Genomic DNA, 22,395 nt, shown 5'->3' with positions numbered 1-22,395 from the left:
GAAAATACACCTAAAAAGCATTACTGACATAAATCCACCAACCGCAGTGACTGCTGAAGGAACGATACAGTTTTATGCCACCCAGAAGATCTGGAGCAGCTGTGATCTTTGTCCTCACCTTGGACTTCCTGCTGGTTAATCTTTGTTTTGTGTGACAGCTGTTAATTTTCTCGCCACGCGTCCACCTTTGGTTCAGCAGCTCACCCCGGAATTCATTTTCTGTGGGATCCAAGAAGAACAGAAAGTTATTAAGTGGGGGAGACATAAATAAAAAGTTAAATATTCTCCTCCCTTCTCATTTCCTTTATTGTGATACTTTACAAACATCTAATTTTGCTCTTTGTTCCATACCAACTTTTAGGACCACGCAGAGTGTAATAACTGTACAAATTCAATAACATATGAAACCAAATGATCAGCATTGTTTTATTTTTACAGTGAAAAAACTGAAATGTTGAAGTATCTTTTACAATAAGGACACATCTGGTTATTATGCCGTCTGGCCATAATTTAATCTTCTGCAATCCAAGTGAAATGTTTTACTGTATTTAATTGTTGTATTATATATTTAACAAGGGCACTCTGAAGCTACTACAAAAAGAGAGAAAAGGCAGGTAGAAGGGAGAGCTGCATACGCTTATGTTGGGATTTATATATAAAGGGTAAAAGGACAGATTCATGATGTAGAGTGACACTTCAGTGGTGTTGTTGGGGGTTGCATGAAGCTGGGGGGTTGGATGTAATGAATACTGAATTCTGCACAGTGATTTGCTTGCCTACAAATCTTTCACAGCTGCATTTATAAAACCTGAAGGATCATAGTGCAGCTGGGGGGTGGGGGCTCAGCTATTATATTCGCTCTGCCCTCCTTCTTCATTCCCTCTTTTGCATTCACTGTAATGAATCTCGCCTGCAGTAAAAATGGCATTTTCCTCCAACCAGTCCCAGAGTGCCAGACGCCTTCACTCCTCTTACTGTTCTTATAACATCAAGTGTTTTGTTGTGCGGTAAGATATCACAACATGCCAGTCACTGAGGCTTTAAATGCTAATTGTGAATTTTCCCTGTTCACAAACATAAGTGTTGGTGAGTGACAGGTGCCAGCACACCTCCATTCATACCAGGCTCAAAATGTATTGTCTGTTCAACAGTAACCGATTGCAATCTTTGATCCAGTATCAAATATTAGCTTGTCTCATGCTTTTGTTATTATTGATTTTTGCATAGCAAACAATTTTACACAGAGTCGTACATATGGGATTTGTCAAGTACAGTTTCCCTACCTAACAGAGCTGACAGTGTATTTTTTGATGCTTTGGACTCAAAGTGACTTGTACAAGGTCACGAGAAGATGACAATGAGATTTGAACATGAGCTTCCAGCAAATCTTTTAGTGTCAGTCAACCACTGAGTAAGAAAGGGTTAAATTATAGCACAGCATGTGAACAATTGCCCAAGAGAGTAACTGCAACTGGTCCCAGTATCTGTACTTTCACCATTTATGGAACAAAGTTTCGTTCATCATATTTATGATTAACAGCCTTTTTTTGTCAAAGGTTATGCACCTTTTCCTTTCTGTAATGCACATGCTGGGGGGGTATAAAGTTGCAGGGCAGTATCACCAAATGTAAGATTGTGTCTAGCTTTAAATGACTCATTCTAGCATTCAGTGCCAACAAACTAAGACAAAACTGTATTCATTGGCACAAATGGAAATCACTTTACAAAAAGAACTGATGATGAAAAAATCCATTCAAATCAATGCATCAATCTCAATAAGCCCACCAACATGTAGGCTGTCGCTGTATTTTAGTAAAACATATGATATAACCATGAAAAGCTGGGTTTCAGTTAACTGCCTGTCCACAAACCTCCCACAACTGGATCTGTGAATATGACAACAGTATTTTCAGCACCCTGGAATAATGTGTACATGCCCTCCCACGGATATTTTCCTGAATCTACGAGATGCACATTACACTTTGTGAGAGCAGTGTTATGACTAATAGTAATAAAATGATAATAAAGGCAGAATCATGCAGAAAAAAGGATTGTTCATCAGCCTGAGGGTGGGTGGGTAAATCTATGAATGAAATCTTTATAATGACTTTCTACTCATAGAAATTAGTAGTAATGTTTACATTCTTCATATATATATATATATATATATAGTTAAGTAGATATCTATATATATATATATTTATATATATATATATATATATATATATATATATATAGCCATAACTATATATATATATATATATATATATATAGATATATATAGATATATATAGATATATATATATATAGATATATATAATATGTGCACAATGTTCTTTCTATGTCGGGGCTTATCTGACTTCATCTTCACTGCCTACTTGCCATAATTTGATATATACTCAGCTTGTTTGTAATAACTGTCGACAAACTCGATACAGATCTGATTTTTCAGCATTCAGTCTGAACGACTGGATCTCCCCAATTCTACATGTCTGTTGGTAGTTCAAAGAGTAAATAGAGCCACCATTTGACATTGGTATACACGTAAGACTGTGTATCACACATGGAATAACTGGAGTGTTTATATATAACTAAATATGCTCATCTTGCTCTCTGCCACTCCTCTGCACCAGGTTGCTATGTTAGGAGGGAGGTGCTTCTCTAAGTCAACACACAGCTCTACAGACTTGCTCTACAGAAATGCAGTGTGTGGATTGGTTGACTCATACACAGGGGCAGTTTAAATCACTGCAGTCTCAGCTTTTTGACCTGTATCCGATCCAAACAGGAAACTGTACTAAAAATAAGGGGGAAGCTTCAGCCGTCTGTAATGGAGTTGGAAGGTGCTGGGTATTTTTTATTTGTTAACAGAGCTGCAGTGGATTGTCAGGATTATACTGAACAATGTATTACACCTCTATCTGAACTTTTCAATTATGTGGCTTAACTTCGCAGCAGTCTCTTTTTCCAGACCTTTTTACTAGTTCCATGTAAACTAATAGGCGTAATAATGACTCACCCTACAGAATGACTGCATCCACTGTGTGTTACACAAGGTTCAGCAATGTCACATGGAGACATGTTGCCATATGGAGTAAGCACTGCTACTGTACTCAGTGGACAGTAAGTTTGATGAAACCAGTTAATGCACTTCTACGTGAAGGACACCAGGGAAACGTCATAGCTTGCACTGCATTCTTTCAAAACTCCACAAATTATAATATGATCTGTCATTTGGCAAAATATATTTTGCTGTGTTTTCAATTGAGTCTCATTTTATGACAGCTGAGAGTTCACAACTAAAATAACATGAAGCCTGAGCTACAACATTCACAAGTATACAAGAAAACATTTCCATACCTTGAGAGAACCTTAAGACACATCCACACCATACCTGAAGCAAGACAGGCTTGACTTGAGGTGATTTATCTGTGTGGAGTTTGTATGTTCTCCCTATGTTTGCATGGGTTTCCTCCCACACTCCAAAAACATACTGGTAGGTTAGTTAGCAGCTGAAAAATAAACACTAGTCTGTGCGTGAGAGAGAGTTTAGACTGTAAGCTCCAATGGGGCAGGGACTGATGTGAGTGAGTTCTCTGTACAGCGCTGCGGAATTAGTGGCGCTATATAAATAAATAAATGATGACGATGATAACCATTCTACCAACCAGACAGTCAGGTCTCTTGTTCTGACAGCCGGGGAGTATGTACCTCTAATGATTCTAATGCGCCAACCGCAACCATGGGGGACGTAACATGCACCAAACTGGCGTGGTCATGTCCCAGACGTAACATGCACCAAACTGGCGTGGTCATGTCCCAGACTGGATCACACCAAGAGTTGGAAGTTTTGTCCCGAAGTGACTACTTGAATTATGTGCCAAACTGAGTAGGAGACTGCAAGGAAATGATGTCATCCGTCCAGGTCTACATAGATGGTAATAGAGGAGGCTGCCTGTAAGAGATTACTGACAGTATGAAGGAAAATAACTGCCCCATTGATCCCAACTGTACCTCAAATATCTTCAGTTCTACTTACTTATTGAAACGTTTACATATATATTAGAATTTTGTTAGTAGCTCCTTTATATACTCTAAGTCAAATCATATTTTAGTTTTTGTAGTCCTGTAAGATGTAGACTAGGGATCATATAAAGTGACTGCAACTTATTATTCTCTTTTGAACTAAACCTAAAGTTAATTTGCATATATAATGTAGCACATTCATTTATAACCAAATGCTGAATCTACCCTTTTATTTATACACATTCTATTTTTTGATAAAAGGGACATTTTTTAATGTTGAATGTTTCCTGGCCCCTTTTCTTCTCTGTTAGGTCTCATAAGAACACCCCCCTCCCCAATAAGTCAGTTTGTTGATATGTGGAACAATTTACTAACGAGAGCCATGTCTGTAATGTGAATATTTAGCGGGCACTGAGTAAATATTAGTTTAGTGCTGGCAGACAGTTACACCATAAGACATAATTCTCCTTTATTATTGATAATGCACATAATTCAGCAGTTCTCACCAGTGAGGACAAAAAACTCTCCGACGCTTCTCGGTGAGTAAACTGTAATTTCTCTGCCGAAATACATGTATTTTATAGGAGAAATGCTGGCTGTAAAGCAACATGTAGATATTGAGTTACATAAAAGCTGATCTAAGATATCTGGTTTCAGGGATATCTTGCTTCAGGGATCAGATGCAGCCAGATGGAGCTGCATGGTGCTGGATGAGTGAAAGTTTCTAAACTTAACAAGAAACAAAGTTTACCTCAGAATTCACATATGTATACATGAAAAAGAAACATGATTGACAGTAGTTGGTCCTTCTATAAAAAAATACTTCTCTGGGTATAAAGAAATATTTTTCAGAGCAATAAGCATAATAAGTAATTTTCCATACCTAATCTGATGTGGTATAAACAAACTATGGTGCAGCAAGCCTATAACATGTCTACATATGATATCATGTATTTTACCATTCACAAACATAGACTGAAAAGTTCCTATACCAAGATACAATTTGAGATATGTGTTCCTGAAGGAAAGTTACTAAGAAGTGTGATGGATACATCAGATGAGAATTCAAATATACTTTAATGTGTAGCTCCTCTCCATAGGCAAACCAAGGGGTGGGGGGGGGTTCCTAGTGCCTGGAAACCCCCATCCAAGCCTGGGGCACTGTATAATTGAGGTGGCTGGACCCTGCCCAACTTCACACGGCTCTAGCAGTAGTGCATGCAGCACTGCCCATGTATATTATAGGGATAGGAAGAGTTGGAGACCAGCCAAGCACTGACTAATATTATAGTTACGTCCCCATGTATGCTGGTCACGCCCACTGGTGGCGTGGTGTGGAAACCCCCCTCTACAAATCCTGTGTTTGTCCCTGCTCTCTACATACAGTAAAGGCAGCCATTTTGTAGGTTGAATACAGTTTACCAACTCACTGGGAACCAGTGTAGAGGAATCCATTTTGTAGACTGAATCACTAGGATCCAGTTAGTTCACTGATGTGTGAGGTACAAAATATGATGTTCACTTCGATATTGGATCACAGAGCCCACAAAATGTCTGCCTTCACTGTGTGCAGATGATGTTTCTACTTTAAATAAACCTCTAAAACGGCAGACTGTGTATGTGACTATACTATTACAAGGTCTAAACTATTAATATTAAGGTGAACGCCAATACTTACATTAATAATATATTTATTATGCTCAAGTATATAACAATAACAAGACCCTGGGAGCTTGAAATTAATTTCATGTATTCTAGCTGCTAATACAGCATAGTCATTTCTTTGTATATATCAGACTCCTTTGTAGATGTTAATGTTTTATTTAGCTTTCTTGAAATAGATGGTATTATTGCAATAATAAATGTATAACTACATTTGCACTGTACTGTTCTGCCTGCCTTGCAGCAGAAAAACATTGATTTGGTTGATGTAATATTATCCGATATCTCATGGGACGGGGGCTTCTTTCTAAGACCACCTGAAATCAGAACTATTGTTTTATGCTTCTTAGCGCACTGACATTCACAGGATACAATAGCCCAGAACAGTACAAAGTGCAATGTATCAATTTAGCCTTCCAGCTAAATGCAGAAGCTATGCATCACTGTGTACTTTATACAGGAGCTGAATGAAACCCTGAGAGACCTTAATATTAATCATCAAAGTGCAGAAATAGATTTTCTCAGTCACTCTCTGTGTGCACACATCCATCCTTCTGCTGGAATACATTTTCCACACTTGCTTGTTCTATTATTCTGCACGCAGTAAAAAAGAAAAAAAAAAGGCAGGAAGGCGTGAAAGCACCAATAGGAGGGGGCGCCTAACAATCTAGCGCATTGTAACAATAAATTATTACTCCATATTTCTCTACCCACTTCCTCGATGATATTTGTGGCTTGCGGACAAATTAGGAAGAAAATGCATTGTTAGTGTGCAGGGGGGGAAAGAAGAGGTTTATCAGTATTCCTCTCACAGTTATGGAAAAACTGTCCTTTTACAGGACTGATCTCTAACCACTTCCAAGCAGCTCTCTTTCACACAGCTATCTGCATTTAATAGGGAATAAATAAGAATACTTTCCTTTAAATGCATGTAATATGCTGCTCACACTCACAGGATTTAAGTTTTACAGATATATAAGTTTCTTACAATCTGTGTCTTATATGTTGATAGGTAATTGGTAAAGAGGTTTGTGACACAATTGTATTTATTTGTGCTCTAAAAATATGTGTATACAGCAGTTAGATTTAATCAGGATACAGGATATTCTTGCTGGGTGTCTGTAAAAGGCTTCTGTCTTGTCTAAAATCACATTAAGATACAAACAGCTCTATGAAGAGGACTCGCCAACTACACACAGTGGAGGCAGCCATTTTGTGGGTCTAACCCAGTGATAGCTAACCGGTGACACTCCAGGTGTTCTGAAACTACAAGTCCCAGCATGCTTTGCCAGCTATCAGCTATTTATCTACTGGCAAAGCATGCTGGGGCTTGTAGTTTCACAATACCTGGAGTGTCACAAGTTAGCCATCACTGGTCTAACCAATATTCAGCCTATTAATTCACTAGGAACTAGTGACATCACTGAGACATGAGGCAATTCCTAGTGAACTGACAGGCTACAATTCCATGAATATTGGATGACCCCACAAAATGGCTGCCTCGCCTGAGTGTAAATGATAGATCCATGTTAACCCCAAAAATGTAATCTGTTTTTCGTGGTTATTTGGACAACAGGTGGCACTCTATTTCTGTCTATGGGCTTCCCACTTGCCTTGATATGATGCAATTAAATATTTTTTACTTTAATTCAGCAGAAAAATTAATATGGCAGATCCGAGGTGCAAGTCAAGATGAACAAAATAATTTGCTACGTTTGTCGGATAGTAAATATTATTTTGTAAGTGATATTGTTTAAAAATGTAGTTTAAATTATTCTTAACATAGTATATATAGAAAATTGTAAAAGGACATAACTAGCAATTTACCCCCAAAACATCTCTTTTTACAATAAGAAAACTTTTCTCTGTTTGAACCAGAATAACTGCTCTCTGGGCAGAATAACTGGATATTTGAAGATGAAGTGAAAATGCTGCTATGTATTAGGTATATTTTCCTTTTGCAGTAACATATTTAGAGGGAGAGGCATGTAGTAAAGACTATCCTGTGATGGAAAGTTTATGTACTAGTGAGAATAAATAACAGGTCACCTTCAGGTATATGTTCGGCCTATAAATGTCTCTCTTTTATTGTCTCTGAAATTACATGACACCAGAAATATGTTATCTGAACTGAGGGGGGGAGGAAGTAGGGACAAAATAAGCAATAGAACCTCCGACAGCAGGTTGGGAAATGAGAAATTGGCAGGTGGGTCAAGTGGTCCTTATCTCCTGTCACTCTATGCCTTTGTAACTGGGGAATAGACAACAGACGTTAACCATCCATCTGTCCGCTGCTGACAAAGTAAAGGTGACAAGAGGAGGTCTCCTACTACAGGGATGACAAGAATACTCCCTTCCGGGCCTTGTTCTGCATCGTTTTGCCTGCTGTCAGAGCCCCGCCCCGCCTACCTGTCTGCTCTCTGTCCATCTGTCATCACACACAGGGAGGAAGAAGAAACTAATTTGCAAAGAATAGGACAGATGTAAGTCTGATCAAACATTAGGCACGTTCAGGCTGATCAACTTTCAGAGCACTGCTAAAAAGCAAACAGAGGGAGGAAGACTATTTTTCACCTGGTAAATACCTTATCACATTGGACTGCATATAAAAACTACCTATACCATTTTTTAAATAAAAAAATAATTGCTTTTATTAATATTCTTTATCTATATTCGTCATTTCCCATTGGTATTTCCTCTCTAATGCCAGAATTTCCAATATGCAAATCACAAGTAGGGGATCTAGAGCCAGCATGTATTTTTGTAGTCTACAAAAAGAGTTGGATGCTGAATTTTCAGAGCAAGACAGAAAATATCATTGGAAAAGTTATTTTATTTTTTTTGATGGCTAACATATAGGCATCAATATTTGGGACTTTTTAGGTTGTATGATGAGGCCAAATTATTGGCCAACAAGCCACTGAACGTGGTCCTGCATTATTCTCTTTCATCAATTGTAATAACTGCTCCTTACTACTTACTAATGCCTTTACATTACTGAGTTGTACATGTCCCTGACTTACTTTTTTATTGCATTCTATACGACAACAGTCAATATATAGGAAGACCATTATTAATTATAAATACAACAACTGATCACAAAGCGGATTCACAGACATCTTAAAATGGTCAACACAAATCCTTATATGATGTTTTAAAGACACCAGTGGTCTTTTTTTTAAGTTGGATTGAAGTGATGACTTTAATGGTTGTGAAACGTCAGGTATAGAAACAACGGCAGGCACAGCTACACAATGGGTGGTGCGGACACAAGGCAGGGGCAGGTGGTCAGACATAATGGGCCACTGCTTTTCTCAAGAACATTTCATACAATCAGTACAAGAATTATGATGAATTATACAGGTCACAGTGTTGAAGCTGCTGAGTGATGCTGTGAATTACACACACTAATAAGACAATTTAGACAACAATCGATTGTACAATGCTTGTGTCAGTGCTACTTTAAACCAACGTTTCTTAACGAAGACCGAATTATCTGGAATAATTAGATATACTGCAAAGTTTATGATAAAACATAGGCACTGTAGTGCAGAGTTTCTGTCTTCTAGTTAAATCTCTACACTTCAGAGCAAAGTAATGGGAAATTCATGGACACCAGGTATTGGTACTTACTGTAGAATATATAAAGTACAGAAACAGAGCCCACAGTCTTATCATCTTTGTATATTAAGAATGATGTGTAGGTCAGCTTGATAATGGCATATACATGGATGGAAATGAAAAAATCATTTAAATACCTGAGCTGCCCACAAATTATATCTCCGTACCTGCCTATTCTTCAGATATCCAACATTAATCTCCACCAATGCCACAGATTTTTTTTTTTCCCCCTAGTACTCTCCTTCATTACTTTGTCTCTGATTTAGCATCTGAACCCTTTCACGTTTAGTAATAACCAAATGCAAGCTGTGTACTTTAATCTTCCAAACACAGGCGCACTGCTGTGAAAATCATACACATGCAGCTCCCCGTCATTGCATGCCCCCATCCTTTTCCATTTATATGCAAATGCTGACCTTTCACCCCAGCTGGCTACATGAAGAATTTTCCTAAAAATGCAAATAAAAGCATGCAATTTACCCTCCTCCAATGTTCTATTCCATTTTTTTTTATGTGAGTGAGTGTACGAGAGGCTGAGCGTTGATGGCAGAAGTAATTATTTTTATAAATCTATACTGTCGGTAGAGTGAAGCAGTCAGCTGCTCCTTGCTCCGTGTGTGCTAGTTGTGTGGATGGTGTAGTTTGCTGCACACAGTCTCTCTGAATACATCTGATCCAGCTCTATTTCATAATGTAAGAGCTGTGCTCAATATTTGTGTATTTTTTTAAATATTAATTCAAATTAATAAAGCACCATCAATACCAGAGGCAAGCAGGTGTAAATAATGACATATTATAGGATAAAAAGTTTGTCTTAATCATTAATACTACCTTACATTGTATTTACCTGTATTTTACTACTCCTGTACCTTATGAGAGCCCCCACATCGGCTGGGCTACTGGTCCATGCATCTGACTCTTGCAGACAGTCCAGTCCCCCTGTCCTGCTGTTTCCGCCAGCCTCTGAAAAGTGCAGCACTTTTGCTCTTTTTTTACATTACCTAAATACAGTTGGATTTCTGTGTATCTTTGTGAACAATGTTCATTATTATTATTATTATCTATTTGTTTTGTTTGTGCCAGGGAAAAAAGTTTGCAATCTAAAGGGAGTAGAGATCATTTCTGCAGCAGAAATAATTTGCATGTCTCCGTCCACCATTCATTCAGTGATGATTACATCCCTCCCTTTAGCAGGTGTATGCAAGTACTTTTTGTTTAAAAAAGGGGTTTACTATATTTATGTAAATTGGGGGCTTTTTAGTTCCCTTTAGTACATCTCAATCACACCATAAAACGTTCTTGTCGGCAACTCACAATGTAGGCTGCTATTTTGTGTGCTGAACCAATATACATGAGAATACAAACTATCAAAGAAAGTGACACTTTGGGCTAGATTTACTAAGCTGCGGGTTTGAAAAAGTGGGGATGTTGCCTATAGCAACCAATCAGATTCTAACTGTCATTTTGTAGAAAGTACTAAATAAATGAAAACTAGAATCTGATTGGTTGCTATAGGCAACATCCTCACTTTTTCAAACCCGGAATTTAGTAAATCTAGCCCTTTGTTTCCAATGCTCCAGTAAAGTCATTAGTTCCTAGTAAATGGATAGACTGAATATTGGTTCAGCCTACAAAATGATGTATTATAAATATACAGCCACAGAGTAAAGTTTTGAGAAACGTTGAATACCCTCAAGGACTGGTATGAAACAGATTGATTCAATTGCAGATAATTTCCCGTTTAGATGATATGAAAGATAATCTGCCTCAATGCTAAGAATGAAAGCTGCCCATTACTGTGACAGTGTAACTCCAGCCAGAATTTGCAGCCTTCATATGTCAGCTCTTTCCAGAGTGACAATATCTACAAGCTAAATGAAATACAAAATGATTTTCATGCAGCATCCTTGGGCCAGAAACCGGGACAGTGCTTTGTCACACAATAGCGTGACATGTTAAGGAGTTTGGCTAATCCCAAGTATGACAGATGTATGAGGCAGGTCTGCTAAGAGCAGATTATAATTCATCTGTCCTTTCTACACCCCCTTTTGTTCTCTAATGTTTTGGTTTATAATTTTGTGAGAAACGTGTGAACTCTCTAGCAACATAAAAAGGCAAAAATTCTCAAACAAATATATGTAAATAAGCCACATTGTATACTTTTAAAGATTTCATGTAGAATATATCTCCTCCTTAAAGAGGACCTGTCACCTTGACGCAGTGGAGGCAGCCATTTTGGTTGTTGAGATTATATTCATGAGAAAGCAGCCCATCAATCACTCAGAACTAGTGACATCACTGGGGCATAAGGCAGCTTGTGCCTCATGTCTCAGTGATGTCACTAGCTCCAGGTGACTTGATGGGCTGTTTTTATCATAAACTGATTCAATCCACAAAATGGCTAACAACACTGTGTGTTTCTGATGGGTAATACAGCAGGCAGTGGTTTATCTAATACAGTGCAGATTGCAGAGGTGTTTTGTAACTTGTATTAGCCATTCCCATAATAGCTTTTATTTATCTAACTTGCAGTAGGAGTCACAAAGCGAATAGCTGATTGGTTTTCAAGTTACAACAACAACTCAATGAGCCCAACTGTGTTCTCATCTCTTACAGAACTCTAATACCAAACTAAAAGTATTTTAGAATACTGAAAGTTTCTTACAAATGTAGTCTTCCTGAACAAATATTTAACAAAAGGGAAACCAGCCTGTGATGTTAAATGTTACAGAGAGCTGATATAGATTCCCACTTCCTGATTTTGGAATTAGAATTTAGAAATAGAAGCAGCCATAGGCAGAAAGAATGCTCAGCATATTAAATATTATATAATATGGGTATTATATGGAGATGACAATCCTCCAGACATTAATAAAGCTTAAATATTTAATGTGAAGAGTTCATGTTTTGGGGGCCAGATTACTTTGTTTTATGAAAGAATTACTGCAGTAGCGCAAATCACGTTGTTATGCAAATAGGTGCAAGTCTGCTATAAATACACATGTACTGGCCGAAATCTAGTAGAAAAGTGTCATGCAACAGAATCTAGGAGGATTTCAGGAAACATGTTTAAATGGTGAAGGTGGCTTGCAGGCTGACAGTTTCACAGCCCTGCACAGGATGGCCAGGTATAATTGTCCAATATATTATTATTTTTACCAAATTGGCTATGTACTGTGTGTGGCCCCACCATACCAGATCAAAATCAATCTTCCAGGGATAAGAACTGAGTCAGCCCATAACCACGGCTAGATACACATATATCTGGTTGCTAGATCAAGCACCTAAATGGTTAAATCTGTGACATTTGGAATCCACACTGCTCACAGATCCACACACATGGCAACCTTATGCTGAGAATCATCTAAGGTACATAGTCAATCAGTTACTATGTTGGTATAGAAAGATCCAATAATATTTACATTATTAATCAGATGGGTCAAAGGATGTGTAACCATATGACCGTTTCAAGGAACCTTATTCTGAAACATGACCTATTGTTATATGTAAAATAAATGTATGTGTTGTAGAGGAAACAAATGGCTAGATTGTGAAAAAAAAAAGCATTATTATAAGAGTTTTGCTAGTTCATGTAAGATTTATAACATTTCCATGACCATTGGGGGCAGTTTGACATTGGCGTTTATTGATGATAAGTAAGAAGCATGGCAGCTTCCATTCATGTTAACGCAACATTCTGAGTTCCTATACCAACCACTGAGGGAGCACTGTTTGGTCGACTGCAAAGCTCATTCAAGGTATGTGTAAAGTTTGAAATATTCAGTAAGTATAGCATAGCATTGTGCGTTAAACAAGTTGGATGTATGAACTTTGTTTATACAGAGGTGTATTTGATGCTACATACTTGCTACAACTGTTTGACAAGAACTATTGACTACTGTGTGCAACTGAGGGACCTCTCAGTCTGTGACTTTCTGTCTATTTCCAATTCCCTCATCAAATTATGACACTGCCCTTGTCACATGCAGACCTGTACTCACTAATATGATCACAGGAGTGGACAGGTCACTGCCTCCCACAATATCACCACACTCGTCTCCCGATAAGATGCTAAGACCCTAGTCAAGAACACTCTAATAAAAGAAAAGACATTAATTGTATAAGAAACACTATATTGAACACAGTGTGAGATTAACATGAAAGCTGATAGAGCTGCGTCAAAAAGTAATCATTATCATTGGGAACTCAGTAAGAAGAGGCACTCTTAAGCCATAGAAAGAGGCCACATTTTTTCTACTGGATGAATAAGCCGGCCTGGGACGGAAGAGCAATTCCAAGTAGGAAATGAAAGACAGCTGTGTTCATTGAGCAATCTGGACAAGCTGATTATAAAATGTAATGGAAATGGAGGCATAATAGGGGCTGTTTATCCAGTAAATACTGGCTTTTAAATAAATGACTGCAGAGGGATAAAAAAAACGGTTAAATATTGAAAATGTGTAAATACGGTAAGCGTGTGTGCTGTGCAGAGGGCGGAAATCTGCACACTCAGCTACCTCTGCCCATCATGTGACTTCCAGCAATAATTCACAAGCTTCTTGGGCAATTTCATCCCTATCTAATTACACTCAGGCGCACAGCAGCCTCTCTGCCTCTCATATTGTTGTTTTGAGGTTTTTTTTTTTCATTTCAAACTAGCATCAGTGTTAATAAAAAGGATCAGCCTTGAAATGACAGAGAATAGAAATTATCCGTCTCTCCCCCCTTTAAAATATTCTGCAAACTGCTGCTTGCTTGAAACTGGCAGATACTATTGCCAGGAAGGAAAGTTCTCCAATGCCGAAAACAGGAATATGCGCCATAGCTAAGTGCTGTATTATTAGTTGTCTCGGGTATACACAACATAAAGCTCTCAGCCAAGTGTCCATTTGTCATCAACTAAACTTATTTAATAAATAAAGATCATCATCATCATATAGCACCACTAATTCCGCAGCGCTGTACAAAGAACTCACTCACATCAGTCCCTGCCCCATTGGAGCTTACAGTCTAAATTCCCTAACATACACACACAGACAGAGAGAGAGACTAAGGTCAATTTTGATAGCAGCCAATTAACCTACCAGTATGTTTTTGGAGTGTGGGAGGAAACCAGAGCACCCGGAGGAAACCCACGCAAACACAGGGAGAACATACAAACTCCACACAGATAAGGCCATGGTCGGGAATCGAACTCATGACCTCAGTGCTGTGAGGCAGAAGTGCTAACCACTAGGCCACTGTGAATCGCCAGGTGTTACTGAACTACATCTCCCAGGTGGCAGATCATACTAAGAGCTGTAGTTCAACACAAGTTTTTTAGCCAAAGCTTATGGTTTTATAGTAGAGCAAACAAACAAAAAATGTAAGACATTCAGTTCATGCCTCACATCTTGCATTTTGTAATTGTGGTCATGTCATACAGTTTATTTGCAAAGAGCAATGACATGCTGTTTCGCATACCAACCAATGAGATATTAGTTTTTGGCAGTGTACCATAGTCTGTCTAATGAAAGCTGAGACCTGATTGGTTGCTTTAGGTTCATTTACTGCACATGTCCACTATTTTAGCAGATGTTATTATATTGCCCAATACCAGCTTCACATACAGTTTTACAGATATATTATTATGTTTGTCATTGACAATGCACAACTATGGAATGTTGTGGGAGCAACAATTTACTGTGGCAATAGCAGGAAAATGTTGGCATATTGAATGTGGTCACACATTGTGATTATTGTTGCAATGTCTTTGGCCAAACAGGAAATGGTATATTTACTTTCATTTAATAATGCCAACAGTTTCAGTATCAAGGAAGATGGTTGAAACCTGTATTTACAACCATCTAATGGCAATTTCTATATTGCCCACAAAATATCATTGCTATGGCAGCAGATGATAAATTATGTATATTTACCCCCCTTAAAATGAATAAAACATGATGCACTTTGGTGTCATTGCTGAGCCAAGCCCTGCAAAATACAGAGCAATTATCTTAAGTGACAACAAAATAAAAACTCTTCTAAGCGGACACTTTGATGATGACTAGTACTGTCCATACTATGACCAATAATTTGTCTCTATCATTAATTATGGGTTATCATAGTTGAATCATAAATAAGAATATGACTGATATATTATAGTACCCTCATGCTCATGAGGAAAGCGACTGACCAGCAATGTGTACTAACATTTTGTGGCAATCTTCGGATTATAATCAGAATTACTGATTATAATTATAATAAAATAATTATTTTTACAATAATGTACTTTATTTTGCTTCCAGGTAAAAAACATATGTTGATTTCCTCACACTGATGTGAAACGGTTAACTTAACTATGTTTTATAATCCAGAAGCAAGGCCTCTAATTCCAGCAACATAAAAAGGCCCTTCCATTCTGTAGAGGCTTGGGCCTCATTCCTCAATCAAGGCCAGGTCTCTCTCTGAAATTCCGGGCCTCTCCTCTTACTGCTTTCAGTTTATTGGTGTCTGATGAAGTCTCAGCTGTTTAATTCCCAGTAATTATGGATAGCTTGAAAGGTCCGGTGTCACCTGGTCCTACAGCCACCTCTCAGCCCCCCTGTAACCTCGCTCCGAGTGATGAGCCGTGGAAATCAGCTCCTGGAGAGTTCATTTGTAAAACAATGGAGAGCAGAGCCCGGAACAGCTATAAAAAGCTTATGAATGTATCAGGCAACAAAGGGAGATTGAGATTGTCAGGCGCTCGTCCTTTACGCCAACATAATAAAGACACAAGTGGGGTACAAAGAAAGACACTTAACCCACAGCGGTGCTTCTGGGTCTCCATGTACTCTGTTGTATACTAGTGATATGAACAAGCTGAACAAATTATTTCTTCACGCTGAGCTCATATTCTTTCAGGTCCCACATATTACATATGTTTCTAAACCAGACCAAGATATCAGCATCAAGGGAGACTGGCTGGTAGTTGTTAATAATATTATGCTGCTGCTTCCAACAAGCATGCTTCTGTCACATGTGAGAAAATGGATGCCTGTTCCCCACGATACAGTAATAGTTACACGTAAGAACAATGGACATATAGAACCATGTGCATCCACAGGCTTTTCTACTGAACACAAGGACAAAGTGCAAACATTTAACTACCTTTGTCCCACTGTATTTTCATGCATGACTGACATGGGACACAGTCGCTCTGGGTAACTGTCAGGTACTGCAATGCAGTCAATGCTTTCAGCTATAGACCATTAATCCAGAGATCTTTGGAACTTCTGGACAAGCCCTCAATGGGTAAGACCATCTATGAAAACTAGCGAACATAGAGATACAATTCCACAGACTCATTCGAATTAGGTGGACTAAATAAATACTGGTTGAAATGTAAAATATATGGGCACAGCAACACATTGGCATAACTAAGTATAAATTGAGAGTTCTCATGCTGGATGAGAACCCCATTCCCCGGAGACTATAAGTAAAAGCCTGGTGTGTCACTTTAGAAATCCACTCCAGGGGCGCACGCAGGGGGGGTTTCTGGGTCTCCAGAAACCCCTCCCTTCCACTAAAGAAGTGCCCCTACATAGCGGCACTGTACTATACAGCAGCCGCAGCACTGTATTGTATATAGCACCGCCGCGGACGCTTCTTTGACAGTGCCGCGGCTGCTGTATAGTACAGGGCTGCCGAAATGGAGCTGCTGCGAGGGCGCATGCGCAGCAGCTCTCTCGCTTTTTTGCTTTTTTTGGGTGGGTGGGGGGAAACTCCCCCTTAAAAATCCTGCGTGCGCCCCTGCACTCATAGGTACACTTGTTCATTTTAGTGAAAATAACATAAAAGATTAAAGTGTATCTGTCACATATACATTGCAGAGAAAGTTATTTTATGGGCTGAACCAATATTCAGCCTATGAATACACTATAAATATGTGACACCAATAAGGCATGATCTAGCTTCCTAAGATGGACAGCTTCTAGTTATCGGTTTGGACAACTAGTTCCTAGGGATGTTTTAAAGTCTTAACAAAGGTAAAATCCACTTTGACCCCCAAGGTCCCACATTTGATGTAAGAGAACGTGGCTGGTCCAGGCTGACATAAAGGTAGTGGATGTTGGCCCTTAACTCCGCACACCTGTGAGCCTCTGGAATCAGAGCAGGGAAGTGCGCTTTAGTTATAATGAGTGAACAATTCTGTCACGTGGTTCGCTCAGGAACAGCGGGGGTAGAGTGAATACAACTGCCAATGTTATAAAGGAAGACCACGTTCTTAGGCGTGTAAGTGCTACTGCTGCCCTTGGGGTTGTTCAGCAGGCCCTCTAGAGTTACTACATGAATCTCATCAAACGATTCATGCTATCACTGAGCTGGCAAATGGGTGTAATTACTGAAGAAACTGCATCAATGTGTCCAGTTCTGACTAGTGTCCAGTCCTGTATATGAGTGTACATGAGAGAGTGAAAGCATGATGTTGGGCCCTAACAGAGTGAAAGGCTGCTTATGAATAATCCGCAAATTATTTTGAAGATTTAGAAAAAGCAAATGGAGCACAGTTATGCCTTATATCGCAAAATAATATTATTACTATTATATTGTGTTACTACCCTTCTTGACACTGCTATAAAAACTGTCAAAAGTATGCCCCAAGTTGAGTCTCACATAAAACAAGCCTAATAAACACAAAACCTAGACAAAAAATAATAATAGTATATCCTAGTGCTACGGTATCATCTACACATGTCATATTGACCTATGATTACACAATATCATTAAACTACAAATAAATGTTTAAATGTTTTGAAGCTACAGAAACTTGTGTTTCAATGCCCCCAAAGGAGGAACTCTTATTGGTCAGGGTATAGTTAAAGACCTAACTAAGTCACTGTACATGTTGAGATGGTGGCAGAGTTCCTTACTCTTAGCCACAGGCTCTGTGGTGTGGATTCCTCATATAAAAGATTCATGGAATACCTCACGTGAACGATAACAAAGGTTATACTTTATTCTTGTCTGTTGAAAATTTTAAAATCTTACAACTAAAACCATATTTTAAAACATAAACACATCTACAAAGGCTTTCGACTAAAACCCTACAAGACCAACTTTACCACATCTCAAATCTTCTGAAAATTTTCCCATTATGTTTATTTATTTATACATTTTTATGAGCATTATCTTAAACTGCTATATGTATCTGATAATAACAAATACATTTAAGTAAGCATGTAACTCTGTGGCCCGTGAATGTGTAAACTAAAAAAAACAAAAAAACTAACTAAAAAAGTAAAACTAGTGCTGCCTAAAAAAAACTATGTGTTAACAATTAATATAGCCACTGAAAAAGTTAAAGAGATATTTAAAATATATGTCAAAAGTTAATTAAAATATAAATGACATAAAAAAGTAAATAGAGCACAAAGCACAATATAAAACAACTTTTGTTTAGCAAAAAATGTTTAAATCGATGCATACGTAGAAGGAGCACCTGCAAATACACATGTTAACTAGGAGATATTATAGGAGATATTATAAAAATACATGAAATCAGTGCCAATGGTAATGTATATAGCTAGTATATTGCTATAGTATGTTTCTTGAACTTAATAAAATGAATTTCTGCAGGGGACAAACCATTGTATCCTGTACACATACACTCACACACAGATGAGCGATGGCACTGTTGGTTGCAGCGCTTGCCTCTCGACACACAATAATCACAGGACACAAAGCATTATGGGCAGGGAGGCGGCTCACAGCTTTGGTTTCTATGACAGCATAAAAGGCTCAGAGTGCAAACCTCTGATTCCTGGATTCCTGCTTCTTTGTTTGCCATTAATTAAAGTGACCATATGGAGCGAGCTGATAATGGCAGCAGATGATCCAGAGGAGAGAAAACAACAATGAATTTGTAGCAGGAAAACTGGCCTGCAAAAGATTTCTAGCCCTATGTAGATATAAATATGATCTAGGGGGCCTGACAATCAATGTCAGATAATGTAGTAACGCAGATCACACAAATGAGAACACGCAGGCGCACTAATGGCAGCATAGACAGATAATTGCTACTACTGGTGAGAAAAAAACCTTAACAATGAAACTAAATACTTTTCCTGATTTTAGACAGAAAATAGACTTAATGCATAAATGATGCAAAAAGATTTTCAAACTACCAAACATCAATAATTCTAAATACACTAAAAACCACTCCATAGAACACAAGCAAACTTTACCTTACTTTGTCAGATGCTAGATTTTCTGAAACTCTGCTTCACAAATTTTATCACAACATTTGAAACATAACAATGTAAACCTTCCATTCGGTTTTTACTTTCCCATCCCATTTCCTCTCAATAATACTGCTTACAGTTACGTACTTTTAACCAGGAAAAATGTTAACTGTTTATTTCAAAATTAAAATAATTTTTTTTTTGTAAACTATCCTGAACTACAGCTTTTCAGAACACACTGACTGGTACAAATTATATTGCAGAGTACAATACAAGTAAATTAGTAAATTTAGCTGTAAAACAGAAAGCTGACAAGCATGGGAGGTGACTCCCTCTCTATAAATGTGTTTCCATTTATGTTGTTGCTCTAAACACCTCCACGAGTTATAACAGGGTTTGCATGACCCAGAAATCAATAAGGCCCCAAACACAATATTTACCACTATTCTGTAACTCATCCATAGAGTTTACTCAGATAAAACTCCATACTGGGGTGTGATGACAGTAAACCTACAAGACGATATATAGGGCCCCAAAAAGGAGATCTTAGCGTCCCTACTCCTAGGTCAAATAGGAGGTTATCACTGGTCAGGAGCTGTCCAAGGTCTGAATTTTTTGTTCTCTATATGTCAGCCACACAACACAACGTGACTTACCTTCTTCACAATGACATCAGAGGGAGCAGTCATGGGATGTGCATGGCTAGAGGGCTGTGATGGAGAGCAGTGCTTACTCTAATAGTAAGCTGTTTGTTGGTCCCACTTAAAGCTTTCTTCTTCTTCCAGTGAGCAGTCCTGATGGCTGGGGGCTCATTCCCTTGATGACCAGGGTCATTAACAGACTAAGATGACACAGGGTGGGGGGCTCCGGAACTCCAGCTTTGCAATGTATCTGTTTACTCTCCGAGGTGAAGGAAATTTACAGTACAGCATCAAAAAAGATGGAGCAGCTCACTTCCTTCGGGGAGACAGTGGGCAGGCCCAGCTCTTCACATCAACCTATTACTGCCTCTGCTACAGTCAACAGAAGGTGCCTGGCTCAACCAAGCTGATTAATAATTAATATGCAACATTGTTGGAGCTTCTTCAATGGGGAGGGCAAACAGGGGGGGCTGTACACATTACAACTGTCATCCTGGCTCCCCCTATGCATTGAGAGCTTTTGGTATAGCCCAATAATTTCTAACAGAAACACCCAGCGGATGATAGATGTCTTGTGTGTGCAGAGCTCAGGGAAAGTTCCACTCTGGGTCCATTTCTGGTGAGCAGGGGTGACCTTTCCCCTGAAACAGAGGGCGCAACTTTGCAGTGGTCCTTCACGATACTGAGAGTCTCTCTACCAGCTCTTTAAAGTCCCAGCTGTACAGTAAACAACTACACATGTCACCAGAATCAAGAAAATGGAGCATTTAACTCTTTATTGGCTACCCCTGTACAAATAGTCCTGCTCTAGAAATACATGAGTGTGCTGATCACTTTCTGAATCACTTAAAAATTGCTATATTTCTCTGCAGACAACAAATACATATGATAGGGCAGATTAAACTGACAATTTGTATGCATTTACATTTTTATGTCACTATCATATGTCTATATGCAGTGCTATAAATATTTTTTAATGTGATGTTACTTAATTTACATTTTCTGCATTGTTTATGAACAAATGTAGAAAAATTAACTAAATGAGTTTATGCACAAATGATTTGATCACCCCATGTTAATTTCAGATACACAATAGAACAACATAAATATAAATTGCTAATTAAATCAATCGACAGTAACAAAAACAATACTAAGCATAAACAACAAATTAAAATTAATATCATACAAAATGCAATTAGAAAAAGAACATAAGTAAACAACCCACTAAATACATAAAGAATCGCTTTGTTGCAATTTCAGCCAAAAGACCTATGTAAGAAGTAAGCCTGTTCACCATTAACTCTATTGCTAATAAAAAATACACATAATAATAATAATAATAATAATAATAATAAAAAAATAAAAAAAAAAAACAACCCAAAAAACTAGGACATAGGGACTTCAGGGTCTTAAGTAGATACTACAAACTTTTAAGAAACATCCAAAACTAGCTATTATTAGTAGCTCTGAAGGTCACTCCTCTGCTGTTAAATAGTTATTTATTTTGCTGATCTAATGCTATAAACGTCTTACCAATACACACAATCTTCCTACTTGTAATGGTGTATACCTAAAATATTACTGGGGAGGATGCCAGTGACAGTATACAAAACAGGAAAAGCCATACAACTCAATCCTAAACTAGATCAACCACACATAGTAATTACAGCTTTATTTACACATTTCTAATATACTTAAGTAGTAACATAGGTAGAATGCATCATATTTAAAACAATGCACACTTATGAATGCACTGTGCTATGATTATAGGGTAATTTTTATCAAAGCACAGATGTGACAATGATCATTAGTTATTACACAACAAACTAATCAACTTGTGTTTTTGTACATTCTGGGTAAAGTAAGTCGATATGCTTCAGTGCCAGTCTTCATATGTACCAAATCTCTGTCCAATTACTTTTTTTTTTAACCAAAAAAAGCAAATTTATCCCTGATGCAGGGATGTTCATCACTTAACTATATAATATTTACAACTTTAAATCCAATCTTTTGTCAGATATAAATATGTGCATGCTTAGAAGCACTAAAATTAAATAGGTACACAGTCTAGTAAAGCATATAATCAATGATACAGCATAAAAGATTAGCTGATATATATATATATATATATATATATATATATATATATATATATATATGTACTGTGATAGAGGAATCAGGCCCGTACATTTGATTAAAACTAAATCCAAAATAATATGAACACAATTGGTGCAGTTAAA

The 22,395-nt window shown here is 37.9% G+C and overlaps 1 protein-coding gene across 4 annotated transcripts in view; it reads right to left on the bottom strand.

Moving 5' to 3' along the window:
* Positions 1-20,454, bottom strand: part of MYT1 (myelin transcription factor 1) — a 59,003-nt gene extending 38,549 nt beyond the window's left edge. For 3 of the 4 annotated variants that reach the window (XM_075176677.1, XM_075176678.1, XM_075176676.1), the window contains exons 1-2: positions 20,171-20,453; positions 119-219 (exon numbers count right to left, since the gene is read on the bottom strand). The gene's annotated coding sequence lies outside the window, so the exon portion shown is untranslated. Of the gene's footprint in view, positions 1-118; positions 220-20,170 lie in introns of all 4 variants that reach the window. The other variant, XM_075176675.1, reaches the window with a different exon arrangement.
* Positions 20,455-22,395: the final 1,941 nt, after the last annotated feature.

Source organism: Mixophyes fleayi, chromosome 6, assembly GCF_038048845.1.
Source record: "Mixophyes fleayi isolate aMixFle1 chromosome 6, aMixFle1.hap1, whole genome shotgun sequence".
Taxonomy (NCBI): domain Eukaryota; kingdom Metazoa; phylum Chordata; class Amphibia; order Anura; family Limnodynastidae; genus Mixophyes; species Mixophyes fleayi.
This window is presented reverse-complemented; position numbering and strand designations above follow the sequence as displayed.